The 24,394-nt window shown below is 38.8% G+C and overlaps 1 protein-coding gene across 7 annotated transcripts in view; it reads right to left on the bottom strand.

Moving 5' to 3' along the window:
- The window catches only part of rerea (arginine-glutamic acid dipeptide (RE) repeats a), a 571,358-nt gene that overhangs the window by 216,482 nt on the left and 330,482 nt on the right, over positions 1–24,394 (bottom strand). The window lies entirely within an intron of this gene.

Raw genomic sequence — 24,394 nt, 5'->3', positions numbered from 1 at the left:
AATGTGCAAGGGGATAGGAAAATTCAGAGAAAGGAAAGTAGGTAATCATGTTCATTTGATAAGCCAGTTCAGACACAATGAGCCAAGTGCTCAATTTTGAGATTTTAAAATCAGTAATATCTGCAAATATGCTTTTGACATAGAATATTCGAATTTCCTTTAATATGTTATATACTGGCCCAAGTATGTATCAATTAACACATCTGAAAATGTAAAACCTGGACTAATTTAATCCAAGTGAAATCATCCTAAAATATGGAATCTTATATAACAGGAGTGACATCAGAGTAATGAAGCAGAAAGCTGCAAAAAGAAACACATTTTGTTAGACTCTTCTTCTGTGCTAAAAAAAACAGGTGGTGATTAAAGTCAATGGCTGCGAGTTAAACTACTTACAACGTAGGCAGGGCCAGAAAATAAAAAGAATATTAACGTTAATTCACTTATTATACATTGCACTAATATGAAAATGTCGCCATCTGGAGTTCTGATGATCTCCTTTTGCAGTTCAATGTTAAAGATTGTTTGATAACACTCCTATGAAGCACCTTGGGACACTGCACTATGTTAATAGTGCTTCATTATTGTCCTCCACAGATTAACAGCAAAATTGACAAATCCAGTTGAGTTATGAAAGGGTTAAAATGAATCTACATATATTCCTTAAACCTCACTGTATAACTTCGTGAGTCGCTTGGCTATATTTTTTTTTACAAACAAAGAGAATCTGGAATGTCTCTGAATGTTAAAAAGCAGCAGGAAACTGGGCACAAAAGTGGTTGATGCAACAAAGATGGTAACTATAGCAACACCAATTTAATTTTTTGGTTCCACAGCTGCAACGGATTAAAGAAAATGACAAGATGTTCGCATTGAAAGTGCACTGTTGCTATAGCTACACTGTAGATTTCATGTTACAACAAGTCCAGCAGTGCTCAGAATTTCTAAGTCTGAGCTTGTGAACTAATGCTTTGCCAGTATGGCTGCATTTAACTCCATATTTATGTAAGGTTGGTTCTTGTAGGCTAAACATTGCCATCATGAAATATGGAATATCACGTTTGATTATTTAAACAAAAGATGCAGCTTCTATGTATGGTACCACATCCAAAATTTTGAATTTCTCAAATAAAGAGACAATCAAAAAATAAACTGCAATTTTCAAGTGTATTTTAAAAGTGACTACTGGTTCTTCAAAATAACATCTTCAATTCAGTTTCAGTGAAATGATGTTTTGGTGCCTGCCAGTAAAAGTGTGTGATAGGAATACCTTTTGCTTGTAATGTTAATACAGCGTTCATGGTCTTTAAGAACATTTTTTTCCTAATTAAGAGCTTGCGAATTAGAAAGGTAATTTGCATTCATATAGAATTTTCTCATGTTCAAGTATCTCAAAGTGTTTCACATACAATGGCTTTCTCTGGATTCAAATAACAACTGTGTAAACAACAGTAGCCATTTAGAACCAGTAACGTGCAACAAAGTTTGAGGCTAATTACCAGTTAATTTCCTTTGACAGTTTGGTTGAAAGAGAAATAATGGTTCCGGATTAGAAAACCTCTAATAATTTAAAGAAAAAAAAAAGGGATTTTTCAAAAAATCTCTCTGAAATGTGGGCTCCAGTAGCTGGGCTAGTATTTACTGCCCATCCCTTGATGGTGAGCTGCATTCTTGAACCACTGTAGTCCATTTTGGCAGAGGTAGATCCATTATACCAATCAGGGATACTTAAAGAACAGTGATACCCAAGTCTGGGTGGGGAGTTGCTTGGAACAGAATGGGATCTCAATTAAACATCCTGTGCATTTTTTTTGTTTTGTTTGAAATAATTATCATTTGTCAAATATCAACAGCAATAACTTTTTTTTCCAACCTCAATCTCAACCGATCCTCAAACTGCTTGGCTCAGTATCAATAAAAAATTTCAGGATAGCCAATCAACAACAAAACCTTATGTCACATGCCTGCTTATGGGTTTTTTTTGCTTCAGGTATATAACGCTAACCTCCAACTAATCACTATTGGTGTCCACTTTAAAGTTTCTCCAATTTTTGTAAATATATGAAGAAAAGTACATACAAGGCATAAGGGGACAGAAAAGAGACACATAGAAGGAAGACAGTGAGATATGTTGGCCAAAGGGAAAGGTTTGAGCTTTGAGCTAACACTCAATTGCCACCCAATTGCTAAATCTGCATATTTCCACCTTTTTCTCATCTTCTACACACATCTTATTCTCAGACAAGTCCTACAACAATCTTGATACCTCTCTCTCTCCCCCTTTCTCTTTTAAAAATCCTCTTTCAATATTCTCTCATTTAGTATGTAGATTTTACTTTCCCCAGCAGGAAAGCTCATCAGCTTTAAGGACAGTATAAGGCAACCAACATATAAACAATTTAAAGTGAGTAATTGGATTGGGTGAAGATGATTATATGGATGTACCATAACATGCATGGCTAAGAGAAAATGAAGGATGGGGTTGGAGAAAGATGGATGGGAGGTAGGGAATTCACATTTGAAAAGTTGGCAGATAGAGTGGGAAGCGATCAGGGATCCAATTTACAGTAATCTGGGATAGTTGGGTGCAGAACTTTGATACTGTGATCCAGGGTGAATGGCTATCTTGATGTCAGGGCAGAAGTAGAGTTATGGACATGAAATATACAAGTGCTGTTAGATCAGAAGAACAATAAAGACTAACGACAGGCAGTCTTTGGTACTTAGGACATAATATTGAGAAACAACAGGCATAACAGGTGCTTGGAGAAGGGAAATGCACTGGTGAGGCTGAGGCCTGAGACTAACAGAGAAGGAGCACTGTTGATTAGAAACATGAGGCTGAGCATGAATTTGAAATAAAGAAAGGGTGGCAACCAATGTAACATGAGGCAAAGATAGTTGTATTTTGGTTAGGGACATACTGAAGTACTATTGCTGACGATTAATTATAATTTTCAGATGGTACACAGGATGAAGTGGAACCAACACGGCAAATATCTAGCAGTTCGTGACTCTATTCCTTTTCCTGCTAACATGATGGAGACAGAGAGCTGGTCTTAAGTAAAAATTAAATAGAGTTAGAGCACAATAATATAGCTGAGCAGAAGGGACAAAATGTACACTGGTATAGCCTTATTGGAAAAAATAAACGGTGCTTTAGTACTTTGAACTGGCTGGGATGAAGGTGGGGAATTAGAATGGAACAAATTCTTATTAAAACCTACAGAATAATTAAAAGGGTAGACAAGGTAGATGCAGAAAAGGAGCTTGCCTTAATTTGGGAGCCTAGAAGCTGGGGCACAATTTAAAAATAAGGCAGATGTTGACCTGGTTTGAGAAGAGGATAAATTTTTTACTTAGAGGGCTGTGAACCTTTGGGATTCTGTACCATAGCTGGCTGGAGAAGCTCAGCTTTTGAGAATGTTAAAGGTAAAGATTAGTAGTAAAAGACACTGAAGTGTTCAAGCAGCATGACTATTGAAAAAACAGACACGAGTCAGGCTGCCCTAAGTTCTGAAGTGCCAAAGCAGAAATTGGCACAATGTTAAATGGGGGAGTGGGCAAAGAAGAGCATTAATGATTGTTCGAAAAAGAAACTCAATCCATCAGAAATACCAGAAACTGTTCGTAAATATTCTATGCGTATTAATGAAGGGAATGAAGAGAAGTCTAAAACAGATATGAGGAAGAGCTGGAGAGAATCAGGAACAGAGAGAGGCATTCAGAGACTCGGTGCATAAAAGCACAAACATCAGCATGCATGAGATGGGGCATGCAAGAAAAATATTAAATCCTCAATGTTTTCAGACAGAAAGGAGAATCAAGCATTTCATTTTAGATGGTTCAAAGGGAAGGAATACAAAGTACAAGTCAGATATTTGTGCACCACTTGCTACCAGTTAAGCTCCATCACACAATCCAGAATTAACCAACAGTATTGCAGTGAAGATACTACGTTATACATTTTTAAAACAGTTCCTCCTCATTCATCTTTTACTGTCCTCCTCAGTGCTCTCCAGTAAAGAAAACAAAAATAGGTCTTCAACAGATCATTTCAGAGATTCAAGCAGAGCAGGCTGAACAATCTGCTTTCCAGACTAATTTCCCTCCCAAAAAGACAATTTCTGCAATGCTTCAAATTATCCATCAAGTGTTCTGACCAACACTTGAAAACGTGCTTAATTACTTCAAAGAAGTTCAAGTGTTGACTATCCTCTGTACTGAAGTTCATTGACTATATGGGGTGGCACATGGCACAGTTGTTAGCACTGATATCTTGGTTCCAGGGACCTGGGTTCAATTCCAGCCTTGGGTGACTGCCTCAATGGGCCGAATGGCCTCTACCTGCACCAACGGGGCTCTTTGATGACTACAGAAATTAAGCATACAAATATCTTAAAATACTAGCACAACATGTCTCCACTCTCACACTCTGCACCCTTCCCAACCTAAAGAAAACGTTTCACAAATAGGATTCATTACACTCAACACCCTGGGTGTAAACATCTTTTTAATGCGGTAATATTAAAGTGCAAAATATTGGAATAAAAATATCTTCATTTTTCTAATCTCACCTTCATCTCGATCACACAATTTGATGCTCTGGTGTAAATTAGCAAGGATGAGTTAGGATGTAAAACATGTAATTTTAAATAAAGAACACATTGTGCAGTCATTTTATTTTAGTTTTGCTGTAAAGTCATTTTTAACTATGCTGTGCAAAGCCATTCTGAATAAGAATTATCTATTTGCTTTGCCTCCTTTTTATACCAGAACATGATGCCAGAAGCAAATAGGAGATTTTATTTTGTCTAAGAAATTATAGAAAGGTTACATGAAAAGTTGTCATCATTTAGTTCTGTCAAGTCTGAGAGATCTCTGAGAACCATTTAACTCGACCCATTCTCTGTTCTTTCCCTGTTTCCTTTCAGGAGTTTATACAATATCCCTAAGAAAGCCATGACTAAAGCTGCTCCTACCATCCTCTGAGGTGATACATTTCAGATCAAAACCAGACTCTGGGGGGGAGGGGAAAAAACAGCTTTTAAATGAGAACAACCCTAATTTTTCTGATTTATCCATATAAGTGATGCTCTTCTTCCTTGAAACTATTTTCTTTAATCTTCCTGCAAACCTTTCACATCTTTCCTAAAAGCATGGTGCCAACAATTGAATTAAATACTTCAATTTTGACAAACTAGTTTTCATCATAGTTTTCTTGATTTTGTGCTCCATACCTTTCTTTTAAAAAAGTTCAGAATCCCAAATGCCTTTCCAGTTACTTTCTCCAAGGATTTTTGGCCTTCAACAATTTCTTAGACATAAATTGAGGTGTCTCTTTTCCTGCACCACCCTTAAAACTCCCTTATATTGTAGTGTTTCACTTTGATCTTTCAACCAAAAAATATCACCTTGTACTTCTCAGTGTTGAATTTTACATGCCCCTGCCCATTCATTCCACAGTCTATGTCCTTTTGAAGTCTTTCCTCCATACAACTACAATGCTTTTTTTAAAAACTGATTCACAGGATATGTACATCATCAGCTAGGCGGCATTTAGTGCCCATCCTTAATTGCACTTGAGAAGGCCTTGTACATTTTGTAAGATGTACAAACTTTTGAAATTGCTTAAAAAGTTTAAGTCAGAAATAGATATCAAGAAAAGCAGTGATCCTAGTACCAACTACTGGGGGTCCCATCAAATACCTTCCTGCAAATTGAAAGACAACGGTTTTCCACTAATCTCAATTTAGTTTCTTAGTCAACTTCATTTTCAGGTCGCTATTGTATCCTTTATTGCATGATCTTCAATCTCTTTGCAAGACTGTTACATGGCACTTTATCAAATGCCCTTTGGAAATCCATGTGCACTACATCAACCATTAACCCTCACTGGAACTTCATCAAAACACTTCTGTTTTGCAGAAGCTTACCATAGCTAGATAAAGAAATGAAAGTAAAGCAAAATATAGTTTCACAGGTATTAAGTGCACTTTGAGCCACAACAAATGGCTATTAAAGAAACCAAATCTGACTACATTAAATAATAATCTCAATAACCATAGCATAATATTTACCCAAGCTTTCACTTGCATAACTTGTTTTTAATCCAGGTCTGGATGTACCTCACCAGTTGTTCTAATCACATGTTTCTGTCTGCATGACTACTTGCAAGGTATCCTGTATTAAGCTGTCAAATAAAAATCTAAAAAAAAATTCAATATGCTGCAGCATCAGTCACAAAGCAGACCACAACTGTGGGTTAATTCAAATGGTTGTATATTAGAAAGGAAATACATATTTTCCTTTCAAAATGTTTTACAGTCTACAATGTAGAGATTTGGATAGCACGTTTCGTGATAACAACACTGAAGAGATCAGCAGTCTTTGATATTAACCAGTCCTAGTTTCACTTCTCTTCCTGAACCCTATAGTAAGTGCAGGGAAGCGCATTCATTGCAGGGTGTGTCAATGCATTGCTAGCATAGCTATGGGTGACAGAAACAGGGAAGATCCCCAAATGTACATTAAATTTATCAAGATCACTTAGGATCCTTCTTACTTTTGATCCTAAGTCAGCAAAACCAGCTGGGAATTACTGGACTGATGAAGATATATTGGGTTCCATACACAAACAACTTTTATATGGTAACCCCTGATAGTAAAAGATCCCAAAATCTCTTCTCTACAGCACCATGAAACAAACTCACAATGACTCCAAATCTACTTCAGTGAAAAGTTGATATCGTCATTACTAAAGAGTTTAAAATATTGCAAAAAATATTTTTCAAAAAATAAAGTTTTAAAAAGTTAAAACAATGTTAGAGATTTCAATTTTAAATGTTATGCATTAATTAAAAAATTAAGCATCTTTACTAAGAAACCAACCTTACAATAGATGCAATGAAGTTATATTTATTTAAAAATTCTGATGTAATAAAATTCTAAATGTGATAGTGACAGAACTGAAGAGCTTTGGGATGAAGAGTGACAAATGGAGTTTAATTTGGATAAATGTGAGGAATTGCATTTTGGTAAAACAAACAAAGACAAAACCTATACAATTAAAAGTAGAGCCTTGGACAGTGTTGGAGAACCAAGAGTTCCGAGACATAATTCTTTGAAGTTTGCATCACAGCTAGACAGGGTGATTAAGGAGGCATTCAGCATGCTTGCTTTCATTGCTTAGATCTCTTGAGAGCACAAGTTGGGACATTACTCTGAAGTTGTACAGGACATTGGTGAGGCCTCTTCTAGAGTATAGTGTCAGTTCTGGTCTACTTGTTATAGGAAGTATTTTACTAAGCTAGAGAGGGTTCAGAGGAGATTTACCAGGATTGGGAGACCTGAATTTAATGGGTAGGCTGGATAGGCTGGGACCTTTTTACTGGAGCATAAGAGGTTGAGGAGTGACCTTATAGAGGTCTATAAAATAAAGAAGGGCTAGATAAGGTGAATATCAGGTTTTTTTCCCGAAGGATTGGGGAATTTCAATACTACGGGGTATTTTCTTTTGAAAAAACGTAGCTGGAGAAAGATGTAAAAAGGACATGATGGTCAATTTTTTTTAAAAAACAGAGTGGTTTGTTTGTGGAATGAACTTCCAGAGGAAGTGGTGGATGCAGTTACAGTTACAAGATTTAAAAGACATTTGGATAGATACAGGAAAGGTTTAGAAGGATATGGGCCAAGAGCACGCAGGTAGGACAAGTTTAGTTTGGGATTATGTTTGGCAGGGATTGGTTGGACTGAGGGGTCTGTTTTCATGCTGTATGACTCTGCCCTTATAGTGATAAAATGTGGCACTGGAAAAAGCACAGGTCAGGCAGCATCCAAGGAACAAGAGAGTTGACGTTTTGAGCAAGGTATGACTCTTTAACTGATCCAGACCCACACAGCAATTTGATACAGGTAAGTGAACTCAGTTACCAACTTTGTGTATGCAGCTTTAAACACATGTTTTCTGTTTAGCTCTCAACAAATTGTTTAATAATGTAAAAACATTGATAGGAATGACCACTATTTAGGAAATTAAAGGAACCACTGCTTTGTTTCTCAAGTGTGCAGGACTCCGCATCAGAGTCATACGCAATGCAGTGATGAACCCAAGCAGTGTGAGATGGGTTCCCTGAGGAGGTTTTGAACAGCAGCATTCAACAGCAGAATCAAAAATTGCAAATGCAAACAACATTGCAGAAACAGAGCACAGTTGCACCACAAAGATGCAGAGACAGTGAACCTCATAACATTGAAAACAAAAATATATTATAAATAATGGACACTATTACAAAATAGGCTCCACAGAATATTTGAGTCACCATTTACAGAACATCGACTGCGCGTACAGGTTTACAAGAGTTCTTTATATGATTTGCCTTTTTTCCTATGCAGGTCTCTAATACAATTGTCATAATTCACTATTGATACAAAAGAACCTATATCTAAACAGCATCTTTCACAACCTCAGAACATCCAAAGAACTGCACATTTACAGCATTACTTTTGAAGAGGAGTCATGGTGATGATTCAAGCAAAAACAGTAGCTAATTTGCACACACCCACCTTGGTTGGTAGAAAGGGCTGCTCAACTGTGAACTGTGAAAACTGTGAACATTTACTTAAAGGAAAGATATACCTGCACTGGCATTGGAGGCAGTCCAGAGAAGGATCACCTCGGTTGATGCCAGGGAGGGTTTTTTTCATGGGGAGAAGTTGAGTGGGTTGGGCTTGTACTCATTAGAGCTTGGAGGAATGAAAGGAGACCTTGTTGAAACATAAAAAAATTCTTATGGCACGTCATAAGGTAGGTATGGAGAAATTGTTTCCCCTTGTGGGAGAGAGCAGGATCAGAGCTATACACACTGAGTTTAGGGATTACCTATTTAAGACAGAGATGAGGAGGAATTTCTTCTCTTCGAGAGTTGTCAGTCCAAAGAATTCTTTGCCATAAAGCAAAGTCAAGCTCGGGTTATTAAGTATATTCAAGACTGAGATAGATTGTTAATCATTAAAGAGTATTAAGAGACACAGGATGGGGCAAGAAAGTGGAATACAGGATCATCAGATCAGCCATGATATAACTGAATGGCAGAGCAGTCTCAATTGGTCAAAGAGCCTACTTCTGCTACTACATCTTATAGTTTAACATCTCATTTAGAAAATGGCACTTAGGACACTGCAACATTCCCTCAGTACTGCACTGATGTACCAACCTCAATTATATACTCAAGCCCTGGAGTGGGAGTTGAAACCACAACTTTGAGAGGCAAGAGTACTCCAAGGGAGCCAAAATGTAATACTGCCATGTCCATCTCTACAATATTAAACAGGATTGTGGCAGCTCAAAGGCTTTTCTGGAATGTCTGCAATTGTATCATGTACTGATAAATTTCTTTATTTTTAGACTGGAATTCTTCTTAAAATTTTCACCACTGAACAATCTGCAAGATCTTTTTGAAAATAATCAAAATAAATGAAAAATAATTTGTTTGAAATCCATCAATTGTCAAACAATTTTTTAAATATGAGAAATAAATATTGATCAAGCTTTGGCAAAATTATAAATTTTGGACTGAATCTGGATTTTAAACTTCTGCATTTATAATTTATAAATGCTCCCATTTAGTAAAGATACAGTAACGACTCTAAAAAGGACAACAGAACATAATACAATGAGTCAATGCTCCAATGAGTTCACAGTGCAGTTGTCTGAAAATGACTTAATTCAGCAATTTTCTCCAATTTTGGATTCAGTCAGGAGGAAGATGCCATCATGGAGTCAAGTTTTCCCAAGTCAGAGTGAAAGTTACCCTGGTCACTGTCATGTGTCGCTTAGCTTCTGTCAAAATTCCGGTACATTTTCCTCAGGAGCAAGTGGGAGGACAAGGAAACAACACCTGATTCTTGGTCAGATCCAGATGGATTATCTAATTCAACTCATTGATAGCTCACACCACCAGAATAAATATACATTCTGGATTTAAAAATGAGCACTGCTGATCCAGACTAAGGACACCTTCACAATAGGTATGACATCTTCACCTAACTTAAATCAACATGATTTATTGTCCATGAAAACACAGAAAACAGGAGGAATAGACTTTATGGCCCTTCAAACCTGCTCTGCCATTCAATACAATTGTGGCTGATCATCCAACTCAGCACCCTAATTTCACTTTCTCTCCATACCCTTGGATCCCTTTAGCCCAAAGAACCATGCCAAATTCTAAACTCCTCAACCGCTTTCCGTGGCAGAGAATTCCACAGACTCACTACTCATGGGTGAAGAAATTTTTCCTCATCTTAGTCCTAAATAGACATCTTATTTCCTTTGACTATGATCCCAGATTCTGGTCTCCCCAGTCATCAGGAATATCCTTTCTTTGTTCATCCTATTAGAATTGTATGGATTTTTATGAAATTCCTCCCCTCACTCTTCTAAACTCCAGTGAATATGAGCCTAACCAATTCAATCACTCTCTATACTGCAATCCTGTCATCCCAGGAATCAATCTGGTAAACATTTGTTTCATGCCCTTCTTGTGCAGAGCATCCCTACTCAGATAAGGAGACCAAAACTGCATCAAAACCTCAGGTCGGTCTCACCAAGGCCCTGTACATTTGCATAAGACATCCCCACTCCTGTACTCGAATCATCTGCGGAGGAACCTTGATTATCCGAATACCAATTATCCAAAAATTGGATTATCCGAAGGAGATCTCAAGGTCCCGACAGAAACATTACATCAAAGGTGTGTGTCCAACACTGATCACATCTTTTGTTTACTGTGATTAGAAGTGCTGCCGAGAACAGTCCTGGACTGATGACAGAAGAAGGGCTTATGCCCGAAATGTCGATTCTCCTGCTCCTTGGATGCTGCCTGACCTGCTGCACTTTTCCAGCAACACATTTTCAGCTCTGATCTCCAGCATCTGCAGCCCTCACTTTCTCCTGGACTGATGACAGCACAGGCACCATCTCTAAATGACTGACCTCCCATTCACCCTCTCTCTCTTCCCACACTTTCCCTGGAGTTCTACACAGACATGTACCCTAAACACCCCTTCCCCAGATAATCTCTCTAACACTGTTCAGTACAAAGTTTGGGAGAAGATTTGTAGCTCGGGTGCTCGTTGTTGTGGTTCTGTTCGCCGAGCTGGAAAGTTTTGTTGCAAACGTTTCGTCCCCTGTCTAGGTGACATCCTCAGTGCTTGGGAGCCTCCTGTGAAGGGCTTCTATGATGTTTCCTCTGGCATTTATAGTGGCCTGTTCCTGCCACTTCCGGTTGTCAGTTTCAGCTGTCCGCTGTAGTGGCCGGTATATTGGGTCCAGGTCGATGTGTTTGTTGATGGAGTTTGTGGACAGCTAACGATCTGCATCCATGAATATCAACTAGCCACGAAACGACACGACCAGCTAACCTTAGTAGCCACACACGCAGACGACAAGCAAAATGAATTCAACTGGGACAACACTACCATTATAGGGCAAGCCAAACAAAGAACAGCCAGGGAATTCCTAGAAGCATGGCACTCATCCACAAACTCCATCAACAAACACATCGACCTGGACCCAATATACCGGCCACTAAAGCGGAAACTGACAACCGGAAGCGGCAGGAACAGGCCACTATAAATGCCAGAGGAAACACCACAGAAGCGCTTCACAGGAGGCTCCCAAACACTGAGGATGTCACCTAGACAGGGGACGAAACGTTTGCAACAAAAATTTCCAGCTCGGCGAACAGAACCACAACAACTGTTCAGTACAGGGTAAAGGTGGAACCTGTCAAATATTTGAAGTGTGTGTGTTGGTGCGTGTGTATGGGTATGCGCGCGCGCAATTTGGAAACTCATCCCCAACCCCCCCACAGCAGCAGCAGTCTTGTTGTTGGTGTCCAGTCAGACTGCCTCAGAGAGGGGGTGGAAGGGAGTACAAGTGGGGGTAAGGTGGTGGTGGATGGGGGTGATGCGGGTGTGGGCAGTGTTGGGAACGGACAGGGGCATAGGTGGGGGCACTGGCAGGGGGTGCTGGATGGGGTTTGGGGGCGGGCGGTGTTGGAGCAGGCGAGGGCTCACGCGTGTTGTGCTGCTCTCTTGTCTCCTGATCGGGGAGCAGACTTAATAGAAAACTCCAAGCCCCAGAGGAAAGGCATTGAATCGATTAACCGAATAATCAATTATCAGAACTAAATAGTGGCTGCCCATCTCGTTCGGATAATTGAGGTTCCTCTGTATTGATGTCCAACGTACCATTTGCCTCCTTCACTGCTTGCTTAATTTCAGTAACTGGTGTACAAGGACAATCAGATCTCAACGCACCTCTCCCTTTCCCAATCTATCGTCATTCAGATAGAAATCTGCCTGCCAGTTTGTGCTACCAAAGTGAGTAACATCACGTTTATTCACATCATACTTCATCTACAATGTGGAATGATTGAAAATTGAATGTTGCCACAATATGAAATATCAGTGAACAGGGCAAAGTGGAACACAAAAGGTCAACCAAGCAGGATGGAGTGAGTTTGGCAAATGGGGAGTTGGGTTAAGTGACAAGCAGGAGCTTTTTTTAAAAATCCACGCACACATTTAGAATCTTCACTGTCCAGTCCTTGGCTATTACTTTGGTGCATCAGAAAGAACTGCTGAGGAGTAGCTGACAAGCTATTCTACTTGTAATAACACAGTTAACATATGGCAAGGCAGCTCAGATGAATAAAATTCACAGTCTGGGAATTGTATGAAGCCAGGTATCTCAGATAATTATGTCTTCAGAAGTATTACCATTTAAACAAGCTTGAGTGCTGGGTTTTGGAACTCAAACAGTGGTCGGGGTGACTGTTGTGCAACCATGATGCAGAAGACTAGGTGGATACTATGTTTAGGGTTATGATCACACAGCAGGATGGGGAGTTGCAAGAAGATAAGGAATGGAGGTCTCCTGGCAGTCCAGGAAAATCAGAGTCGAGAGTGTGGTGCTGGAAGAACACAGCAGGTCAAACAGCATCCGAGGAGCAGAGAAATCGATGTTTAGGACATAAACCCTTCATCAGGAAAGGGCTTATTCCAAAAAGTTGATTCTCCTGGTCCTTGGATGCTGCCTGACCTGCAGTGTTTTTCCAGCACCACACGCTCGACTCTGATATTCCTGCATCTGCAGTCCTCACTTTCTCCTCGTCCAGGAAAATCAACCAGACATAAGCCCACTGACATAACTTCACTCCCAAATTAGATTTCCACTTTGGATACAAGTGACACTAATGATTCGTCAGAGGGGTGCAGCAAAGTCAGCAGCACCACAGGTGGCTCAGCTGTACAGGAGGGAAGGATGAAAAGTGAAAGAGTAAAGAAAAGTGGAAGAGTACCATTGATAGGGATTTGTTTAGTTGGGGGAGCAGACTGGACCTCTCAGAACACCTGCGTGATATTCTTCAGGGTGGGGAGTTGTGGGTGCTCAAGAGATCATCTTCATGTCAATGTCAGTTACTTGATTACTTAGCCAGGAAAGGAAATGAGGACTGAAGCAGATTTCATGAGCCAAGAGAGAGGTAGCACCTCCAAAGCAGTGATTTCAGGATTGCTCCTAGTCCTATATGCTAGCAAGCACAGAAATGGGAACACTGAAAAATTAAACATATGGCTGGAAAATTGGTGTAGGACAGAATACGTTAGATTTATGAGGCATTAGGATCAAATTTGGGACGGTACGGGTTGATGTGCTACACCTTGGCAAGACAGGAACTCCTTGCGGGGAGACATGCTAGTTCTGTTGAGTATCTGAACTACACTAGCTGGAAATTGGAGATCTGAGAGGGAGCTCAGATTCAAGAGGAACAAGGCAAAGATAGATTTTTGAACAGTAATGGAATTAAGGATTATGCTGGACAAGTGGGTAAGTGGAGCTGAGTCCAAAAAAAAAATCAGCCATAATCTTACTAAATGGCAGAGCAGGTTTGACTGGCCAGATGCCTTATTCTTCTTCCTCCTTCTTATGCACTTACGTAAAACTAATAAAAGAAGCGTAGCCAACAAAAATAGACAACAGACAAAGCAATGGCGAGCAAAAAATACAAAACAATAATATTAAAAAGGCTGGATCAAATGTACTTTATCTGAAAGTGGGGAGCATGGACAAAAATGTTTGATTTGGAAGGACAAATTGAGATAAACGAATATGATTTAATTGCCATTACAGAGACTGGCTACAGGGTGCTTGATAATAGGAATTGAATATCCAAGGATATTCTACAAAGGAAAAATAGACCGAAAAGGAAAAGGAAGTTGGGTAGCACTTCTAACAAGGAATGACATCATTACATCAGCAAGTGAGGATCTTCAATTGAAGGATCAAGATATAGAATCAGTTTGGGTGGAGCTAAGAAACTGCAAGAGGAAAGCATTACATTGATAGGAATCATTTATGGAACTTTAAACTGCGAGCTTAACGTTGGGCACACTACAAATCAGGAGAGCAGAGATGGATACAATGAGTATAATACAGCAAGAATGGACAGCTTCAATTACATATTGAGTTAACCAAGTCAGCATTTATGTATTGGAGGATGAGTTCCTCGAGTGTGCATGAGAACCTTTCTGGAAGTGTATGGAGGTGTGAAACAAGGGATTAGTTTGGATTTGAGTAGTTTGAATACGGTGCTGTGTAACAGGGAAGGATTACCTTACTATAAAAGGAGCTTTTTGGAAATAGTGACTATTTTATAATAGAATTTTACATTAAGTTTGAATGCATCATGGTTCATTGTGAATATAGGTTCTTAAATCTAAGCAAAGAAAACTATGAACTCACGAGGGCACATTAAATATGTTGAACTGACAAAATACATTGAAAGATTTGACTGTAGAGGGGCAATGGTTAGTATTTACTGGAATACTACAACGTCTCCAGAGACATACGTTCCTTTAAGGCAAATACACAACAGGAAAGTTGACTCAATCGTGATTAACAAAAGTAGTTAAGAATTGTATGATATCAAAGGACCTGGTTTATTGGAATGTCAAACAGTAGTAGCCCTAAAGACTGTGGGCACTTTTAGACAATCAAAGGAAGGCCAAGAAACTGACAAGGAAAGGGATCTGAGAATATGAATGCAAGCTGTTGAGCATGGATAAAGACAGAATGTTAAAGATATGACCCAATGCACATGGTAAAGAAAAAATTCAGAGAAGCTTAATAAATACTTCACATGTTTTCATGGACGACAATGCAGAAAATCTCCCAGATATACTAAGTGACCAAGTGTATATTTTACCAAACAAAGAAACCTTGGAGTGCAGGTTCATAGTTCCTGGACAGTGGAGTCACAGGTAGACAGTACTATGAAGGCAGAGTTTGGTATGCTTGTCTTTATTGGTTAGTGATTGAGTATAGGAGTTGGGTGTCACATTGCAGCTGTACAGACATTGGTTAGGTCACTTTTGGAATTGTGCATTCAATTCTGGTCTCCCTGCAATAGGAAAGATGTTGTGAAACTTGAAAGGATTCAGGAAAGATTTACAAGGATGTTGCCAGAGTCTGAGCTATAGGCAGTGCCTGGATAGGCTGGGTCCAATTTCCCTGAATCGGAGGCTGAGGGGTAATCTTATAGAGGTTTATAAAATCATGAGGGGGATGGACTGGGTGAATAGTCAAGCTCTTCTCCCTTGGTAGGGCAAGTCCAAAACTAGAAGCTTAGGGTGAGAGGGGAAAGGTTTAAACGGACCTAAGGGATAACCTTTTCACGCAGAGGGTTGTACATGTATTAGATTAGATTAGATTAGATTCCCTATATAGTGTGTAAACAGGCCCTTTGACTCAACAAGTCCACACTGACCCTCTGAACAATAACCCACCCAAACCTATTTCCCTACATTTACCCCTGACTAATGCGCCAAAAACTATGGGCAATTTAGCGTGGCCAATTCACCTGACCTACACATCTTTTTGGAATGTTGGGAGGAAACCGGAGCACCCAGAGAAAACCAGACATGGGCAGAATATGCAAACTCCACACAGACAGTCACCCGAGGCCAGAATCGAACCCAGGTCCTGGCGCTGTGAGGCAGCAGTGCTAATTACTGAGCCACTGTGCCACCGAAGGAATGAGCTGCCAGTTGAGGTGGTAGAGGCTGGTTCAGTTACAATATTTAAAAGACATTTGGATGGGTACATGAATAGAAAGGGTTTAAGAAGGACATTGGCCAAATACTCACAAATGGGACTAGATCTAGGCTGGACCGAAGGAAATGTTTCCTTGCTATACAATTCTACGACTCGTACTACTAAAGAGCTAGAAGAAATTGGCATTTGTAATGAGGCAGTCCTAGAAAACGTAATAGATTAAAGGTTGATACATCTATCAAACCTTTTGAGATATAGCCCAGTGTTGAAAGAAAAGGTAGAGTTGCTCATGGGGCATGGTAAAATTTCAGACATGGGGCCTATGAAAGCACAGCTGCCAATAAGAATTGAAACAAAGAATCTTCTCTGTTCTTCTTGCTTTGTGGGTTCATGTTGGATGGTGGCTGAATATCAAGGTATGAGAGGCGCCTAATTCACAAATGTCTGACTTAGGAATGCTTATACTTACAAACGTTTGTACTTATGAACACGATTCCATATAGGGGTGTAATTTTAAAGAGCCAACAAACAAATGTTTCCTTTACTCATGAACGCTACTTTATCTTGTTCTGCGTTGCGTGCAAATAACTTGCAAACAAACTAAAGAATGGAAGCTGTCCTGGGGACTGCCTTTACAGTCAGAGATAAGTCACTGAATTGGATTTGTTAATTAATCTCCTTCACTCTTTATCCATTCGAGCCACTTTCCCAATGAGTTCATTATAATTTACTGGGTAATTAGGGGGAAAGGAAAACAAAAGAGTCAGAAGAAAATAAGAGAATCTTAAAATTGTAATCATTTCTAATAGCACGTTTCTCTTAAAAGGTGTTGGAATGGTATGGTTCTTCTAAGCAACCAAGCAGCACTTATTTGATTACCACAACTAATAGGATTTCAAAAAGTAAAACTGAAATATTTACTATGCAACACATGAATTATACTTTGCAAATCAGATTGTAATTTTAGCTGCAAACATGAATTTCAGTTTTATGAAATACAAAGGTAGTTGGAAGTTTCACATGGTAGCAAGGATCTGTGGGTTTATATAGCACGCATAGCTCTTAAATGAAGAAAAAGCCGACAAATGTATTTTGCTGTATCAGCTATCAGTTTTACAATGTAAAACTCTGATCTACAATTTTATTATAGAAGAGGCAATTGTGATCTGTTCCTTACAATCATCTGCATTACACACATTAGAGAAGAGAAAAAAAACTTTAGTTTCAAATGCAATTACCATAATTACTCTGTCACATCAGCACAGAGAAAAAAATGAAATGAACAACACAGATTTTTATGTTTCTGTTTGTAAGTCCATCCATAAACATCAACATTTCATGATCTACAATCACTACGATCCCATGGCAATGTTAAATGGATTGAATCAAGGATTGCAACCCCTAAAACATCTTGATAAAAGCAATCCTCAGTTCAGGCTTTTGGAGGTGGAGATCTGGACCTCAAGTGGAGTCATAAGTTGAAGTTTTGAAGTTGTGAGCTCAGAGATAGCAATTACCAACTCCTCTTTCCCTTATCTCACCTGGTCTTCTCTGCTTCTCTCCCCTACCAACCAACCCTCATCCCCTCAAAACATTCACTGAGGGCTCACAATAATATACAAAATTTAAAATAGGGCATGCTGGAAAAAAAGTTTAGGAAGCACCGCAATTGTGTTTACTTAATGGTCTTGCAAAACGTTAATGCTCATGTGCTTGACCAAAAGAGCCATCTATCATTTGTTTAAATTACCACATTATGTAGAAATGCCACCTACATTTCAGATAGAGTGCAGGTCTTCTACTGCTCTGTTCTCATTTCTAGAGACAATTTAACTACAGCACTCATTCTCATTTAGGACTGACAGACAACAAGGATCCATCCACCTTTGACAGAAAACAGATTAGCATCTGTCAAGAATCTGCCCAGTTCTTCTGCAGAGAATTACTTCCTGCCTGCATTTTATACCTGTCAGTACATGTCTGAACACTATCTAAGTGAATTCAGATCGATTATCGAATGTTTTACTGCAGTAGACTATCCTGTGCTTTTAGCAGATCAACATTTAGGACTTAACAACTGACCTGACCACCCACAGACCCACTTGAGGTCCAGATCTCCACCTCCAAAAGCCTGAACTGAGGATTGCTGAAGGGTAGAATATGCCCGGTTTTGCACTCCTAACTCCTATCCCACATTATCTTATAGAAAGATTGTGGAAGTCAGTCACAAACAAAATGCAGATTGACAGCGATATTTTCATAATCAAACCTCATTGCAACAACACCTAGACCGATCCAGCCACTTTAGGGGAGGCAACACTACGAGTACCCAGGGAATATTATCCAACATCAGTAACTGAAAGTAAGATGGGAAGAATCTGTTTCATGTGTTCAAACTACAGCTATTTGCTCATGGTCATTTCCAGTGCGTGAAAACTATTGAAGAAGCTAATTTGACAGAATCTGAATAACTATTACCAAATGCAGAAACAGCAGCAACTATATCACATCAATCACTGGAACAAATTTCATTAACAGCTGGATGAACTTTTTCTAAATAAGTTAATGAAGTACTAATATAATACACAATGCTCTCTCTTAACTTTGAGAAGGATAGCACCAAACATATGAGAAAGGAGCAGAAGTTGGCCACTCAGCCACCCTTGAGCCTGCTGTGCCATTAAGTTCATTCCTGATCCGAATGTGCCTTCAATCCCACACTCTCAGCTACCTCGGATAACCATTCCGCCCCAACATTGCTTTGCCAAGAATCCATCCACCTCTGCCTTAAGAATATTCAAAACTCTGCTTCTGTTGTATTTTGAAGAGTCTCAAATATCCTCAAAGCTGACAGGATTGAAATTTGATTGATTGCAATTCAAGAGGAATTGGACGATGTGCTATAAAATAGGGTTCATTCTGTCCTATTCCTCTCAAAGAGAGGACTGTAAACCAGGTGCCAAAGAGGCTGCTCCATGGAAAAGCAGAATAAATAACTTTGGGATTTTTAAAAAATTATACAAAAGAAGTATGAGTGGGTGGAGTTAGGCTCATACAGAGCCAGGGTTTTAGTTTTTGCTTTCCGTTGTTGATGTTGGGGTTTTGGAGTTGAAGTTCTGCAAAAGCTTGAGTTCTCTCTTTGCTGCTAGATTCAGTGTCCCTTCTCCTGGAATAGAGGAGAAACCAAATGAGGCAGATTGGTTTTGTTGAATTTGTCTTTGCCAAGGGTGTGTTTATGGAACACTTGAGGAATTGTAAATAATTTTTAAAAAATTATTTCAACTGAGTTAAATACTTTTTTGTTTGTATTTCATCATGTAAGAATAAAGTATGTCTTGCTTAAAAAGCCTAACATTTTGACCAATCAAATCACATCTGGAGCAGCACCTTACATTTGCCTATAAATAAGAAGTTAGGGTCTAGGCTATGTTTTGAGGGGGTATGGTCTGCTTCATAACAGGAAAAGCAAATTTCACTTTTGGCATCATAGAATGGATGAGTAAAAAAAAAGCCAATTTTTTTTCTGTACTGTTACAACATGAGCATACAAAGGACTAAACAGCTCAAACCAGTTCTGACCCAATCCAAAACATGATATAATTTAGCAGACTGCCAAATGTATCTTTCCATGGATTCATTTTAAGTTGGCACTAATTTGCAACCACGTCTGTTCAAATTTGTGCTATCAAATTGCATCCTTTTCTACATAAAGGCACAGAAAATTAGAATTGTGGGATTAAAAAAAATCAGCATTCTGTAAATGAAGAATATATCAAAGATTAAACTGTCCACTTAGCACTTTGAAATATCATACTTGTGCGGCAACATGAAATATGCATGTTTTAATTTGATATTACTTCATTGGAAGCAAAAAGTATAGCCCAAATCATAGTACAGAAAAAAACGAAAAGAACATCAGAGTATAATCAAGGCATCATCAATGTTTTGCCCGTACCCTCATCTTATCGGTGTTTATAACTAATTGATAAACCACATCATTATAACTCTATTGGCCATTGTTTTACATTGCAATTCTGATCAGTGCAAATGCTTCTTGGTAATTTACAGTGGTACTAGTCATTTAAGACAGATGGTTTTCTATACAATGTTTTTGGGAACAACCCATATAAATTAAGTGTTCAAACTTTACCTCCCAAGACACACAATTGAACCTGAGCAAATAATCTGAACTGACATGCTACACAATACTGAGGGTGTGCTGTTTCCATCAGAAATGTCACCTTTCCTTAGACATTAACCTAAGGTTATGTATAGCTAGCTGCAGAGGTGGATATGAAAGATCCATTCGAATCATTCTAGAGTTCCACTCAAAACTGTCCAACATACATTTCTCAAACAACAATGATTGATCCAATTATACCATGCAAAATATGGATGCCTCTTTTGCCTGCATAACAACCACCAATGTATCTTGGTTATATTCTTTTGTTATATTCTGTTAAGATGATTAAAATGTGTGCCACGATAATATATAAATGTAAGTCTTTGACAGATCCAGCAGCCAATTACAAATTATCCTTTCTTCACTTTGTAACGTGTAAAATAGGTAGTTTGACTTCAGATGTTTGAGGCCAGAATTACTGCTAATTTCTCCCATCTCAAACCAAGAGATGCAGAGAGGATTGCTGCATCCTCAGTGGTACCTTGGCGAAAATTGGCAAATCTTAAGAAAACCCAAAACTTGAGCCTGGAATCTTCCTTGCATGGCTCAGCATCACTTAAAGCCTCAAACACAATGTCTGTCATTAACAAGATGGTGTTGGTTAACATCAATTACTTGCATAATTATTAATGAAATATTCTGAAATATATAACTGCCAATGCAACACCTAGTGCTCTATGTTTTATGTGGCAGACAAGTTAAAAACAAATATTGAAGCTGTTCTGAAGATGCAGAATACAAATTATAATATGACTAGGAGAAAATAATCATTAGTTTAACATCTTAATTTGTAGACTCATTTGACACAATTCAGTTATCATGACAAAACTTTAAAAACTAATTTTAGTATGTTTAAGCTGCTAATGCAATTAAGTAACTGTTCTAGTTTGCTGGTGTAACATTAGTTTGCATATCTCCATTATTATTGCACAAAAGGTAGTCAAGAAGCTAAATACTCTCCCTTAAACAATACTTAGGTCATCAAATGAAAATTTTAAAACTGAGACTGAAGATATTTGTCTGGAACCAGGACAGGTAAATGAGGTAAAAGAAAAGAAATCAACTGAGGCCTAATTACAGAATAGCTTCAAATGGCTGAATGGGCTATTCTTGTTAAGTTTCTTCTTATGTTCCTATGATAAGTTAACTGCAAACAAAAGTTTGACATGTACTGCACTTTAATATCGATTGTCTACCCAACTATAATTTTACTTCGATTTTATATGATCAAAGTAGAATAGTCAAATTTATTGTGGACTTGCAACAACTTAACTTTTATCTGAATAAATTGTGTTTTATCCTATAGTTATAGCATGCTTAAAATTGTACAGTTAGAAGATCCAATGGACCAATGTGTCAACACAATTTTTATCACTGAGTATGTGTAGTACTGCATCAACAGCAAGTTCCCAATCTAAGCTCAATTGCCAAAGTGGAGTGGGGAAAAGGCAGAGCACGTTTTAGCCAATTCAATGTAACTTTTAGAAGCCAACTCCAGAAGAAATGAGGAAGAAAATTCTACTGTAATATTGACAAACTTGATGGTCTCTGACATATTATTTTAGAAAATCTGTTTTCTAGAAAATCAAAGCCCCAAACACTTAACCATTTGTCTTGAAAGACTGTTCTTGTTGTAAATCAGGAAACTATTTTGGCAATATTAATGTAAGTTTGGGAGTTTTACTAATGTAGGTAATGCCATAAGTATTTACATTATTTACCATAATGCTTTACTTTGATTTACTTGTGAGCATGATGTTATCACGTTACTTGATCATATAGAACATAGAATATTACAGCGCAGTACAGGCCCTTCGGCCCTCGACGTTGCGCCGGCCTGTCATACTAATCTGAAGCCCATCCCACCTACACTATTCCATGTACGTCCATTTGCCTGTCCAATGACAACTTAAATGCACTTAAACTTGGCGAATCTACTACCGACGCAGGTAAAGCATTCCATACCCTTACTACTCTCTGACTAAAGGAACTACCTCTGACATTTGTCTTGTACCTATCTCCCCTCACTTTAAATTTGTGTCCCCTCGTGTTTGCCGTCCCCATAGTTGGAAAAAGGCCCTCCCTATCTAACCCTCTGATTATCTTGTATGTCTCTATTAAGTCACTCTCAACCTTCTCTCTAACGAGAACAACCTCAAGGCCCTCAGCCTTTCCTCATAAGACATTCCTTCCATACCAGGCAACATCCTCGTAAATCTCCTCGGTACCCTTTCCAAAGCTTCCACATCCTTCTTATAATGCGGTGACCAGAACTGTACATAATACTTCAAGTGTGGCCGTACCAGAGCTTTGTACAGCTGCAGCATAACCTCCTGGTTCTGGAACTCAATCCCTCTATTAATAAAGGCCAAAACACTGTATGCCTTCTTAACAACCCTGTCAATCAGGGTAGCAACTTTCAGGGATCGGTATACACAGACACCGAGATCTCTCTGCTCATCTGCACTCCCAAGAATCCTACCATTAGCCCAGTACTTTGCATTCCGACTACTCCGGCCAAAGTGTATCACCTCACACTTGTCCACATTAAACTCTATTTGCCACCTCTCAGCCCAGCTCTGCATCCTATCTAATGTCTCTCTGCAACTTACTACATCCTTCGTCACTATGCACAACTCCACTGACCTTAGTGTCGTCCGCAAATTTACTAACCCACCCTTCTAAGCCCTCATCCAGGTCATTTATAAAAATGATGAAAAGCAGTGGACCCAACACCGACCCTTGCAGTATGCCGCTAGTAACTGGACACCAAGGTGAACACGTTCCATCAACTACAACCCTCTTGTTTTCTTTCAGCAAGCCAATTACTGATCCAAACTGCTATGTCTCCCACAATCCCATTTCTCCGCATTTTGTATAATAGCCTACTGTGGGGAACCTTATCGAACGCCTTGCTGAAATCCATATACACCACATCAACCGGTTTACTCTCATCTACCTGTTTGGTCACTTTGTCAAAAAACTCAATAAGATTCGTTAGGCACGACCTACCCTTCACAAAACCATGTTGACTGTCCCTGATCAGATTATTCTTTTCTAGATGGTTATAAATCCTATCTCTTATAACCTTTTCCAACACTTTACCAACAACTGAAGTGAGACTCACTGATCTGTAATTACCAAGGTTGTCTCTACTACCCTTTTTGAACAAGGGAATCACATTTGCTATCCTCCAGTCCTCAGGCACTATTCCTGTAGACAAATGATGATTTGAAGATCAATGCCAAAGGCTCGGCAATCTCTTCCCTTGCTTCCCAGAGGATCCTAGGATAGATCCCATCCGGCCAAGGGGACTTGTCTATTTTCACACACTGCAGTATTTCTAATACCTCTTCCTAATGAACCTCAAATCTCTTCTAGTCTAGATTCAAGTATCTCTTGTAAAATTTAATAACAATTGCACATTGATGATTTCAGACAAGTCCATATAATTTCAAATAAAAGCTATTCTATATTTTTTTTCAAATGCCAATTCTGTGCAGTAACAACCTCAGAGGACACTGGAACTTTCAGAGGCTTCTGAGTTGACAGGCATTGTTTGATGATCCTTCCAAAGAGTAACTGCATTTAAATATATATACACTGTCTGACGGAACTTTCATCAGACTTTGGGGTTGCTTTAAGATTCTAGTGTTCAGATTCCAACAGTGTTGACCAGAGTTTTACTGTTGCATCAATAAAACTGTTCGGCGATTGGAAGTGAAATCATGACACCCAAGCATATGGATGTAGAGTTTACACAATGTTCACAATACCACTATAGATTTATTTCAAAATATGCCACTCCTGTCATTAGTGAGCTTGTTTTCAACATATCTCTCATGAACTCTAATGCACTGATCAGAATCATCTCTAAGGTGGATCCAAGTACGTAACACAACAGATGACAATGTGCATTTACAAACAGTAAATGATGCAAGTTACAAAGCATCAGTTTCGAAGTTATACAGCTTTATTTCAATTTTATCTTAAAATTTTACACAGACACTACACTTACTCATAATATTAAGTTTTTATTTTAAAATTTTCCTTTTGCAAATTAACTTTGAAATCAAAAAGACTGAAGTTCA

Source organism: Chiloscyllium plagiosum, unplaced genomic scaffold (genome assembly GCF_037043375.1).
Source record: "Chiloscyllium plagiosum isolate Xiang-an unplaced genomic scaffold, Cpla_swu_hap1 HiC_scaffold_37, whole genome shotgun sequence".
NCBI lineage: Eukaryota > Metazoa > Chordata > Chondrichthyes > Orectolobiformes > Hemiscylliidae > Chiloscyllium > Chiloscyllium plagiosum.
The sequence above is the reverse complement of the archived record's forward strand: the minus strand, read 5'-3'. Positions and strand labels throughout refer to the sequence as shown.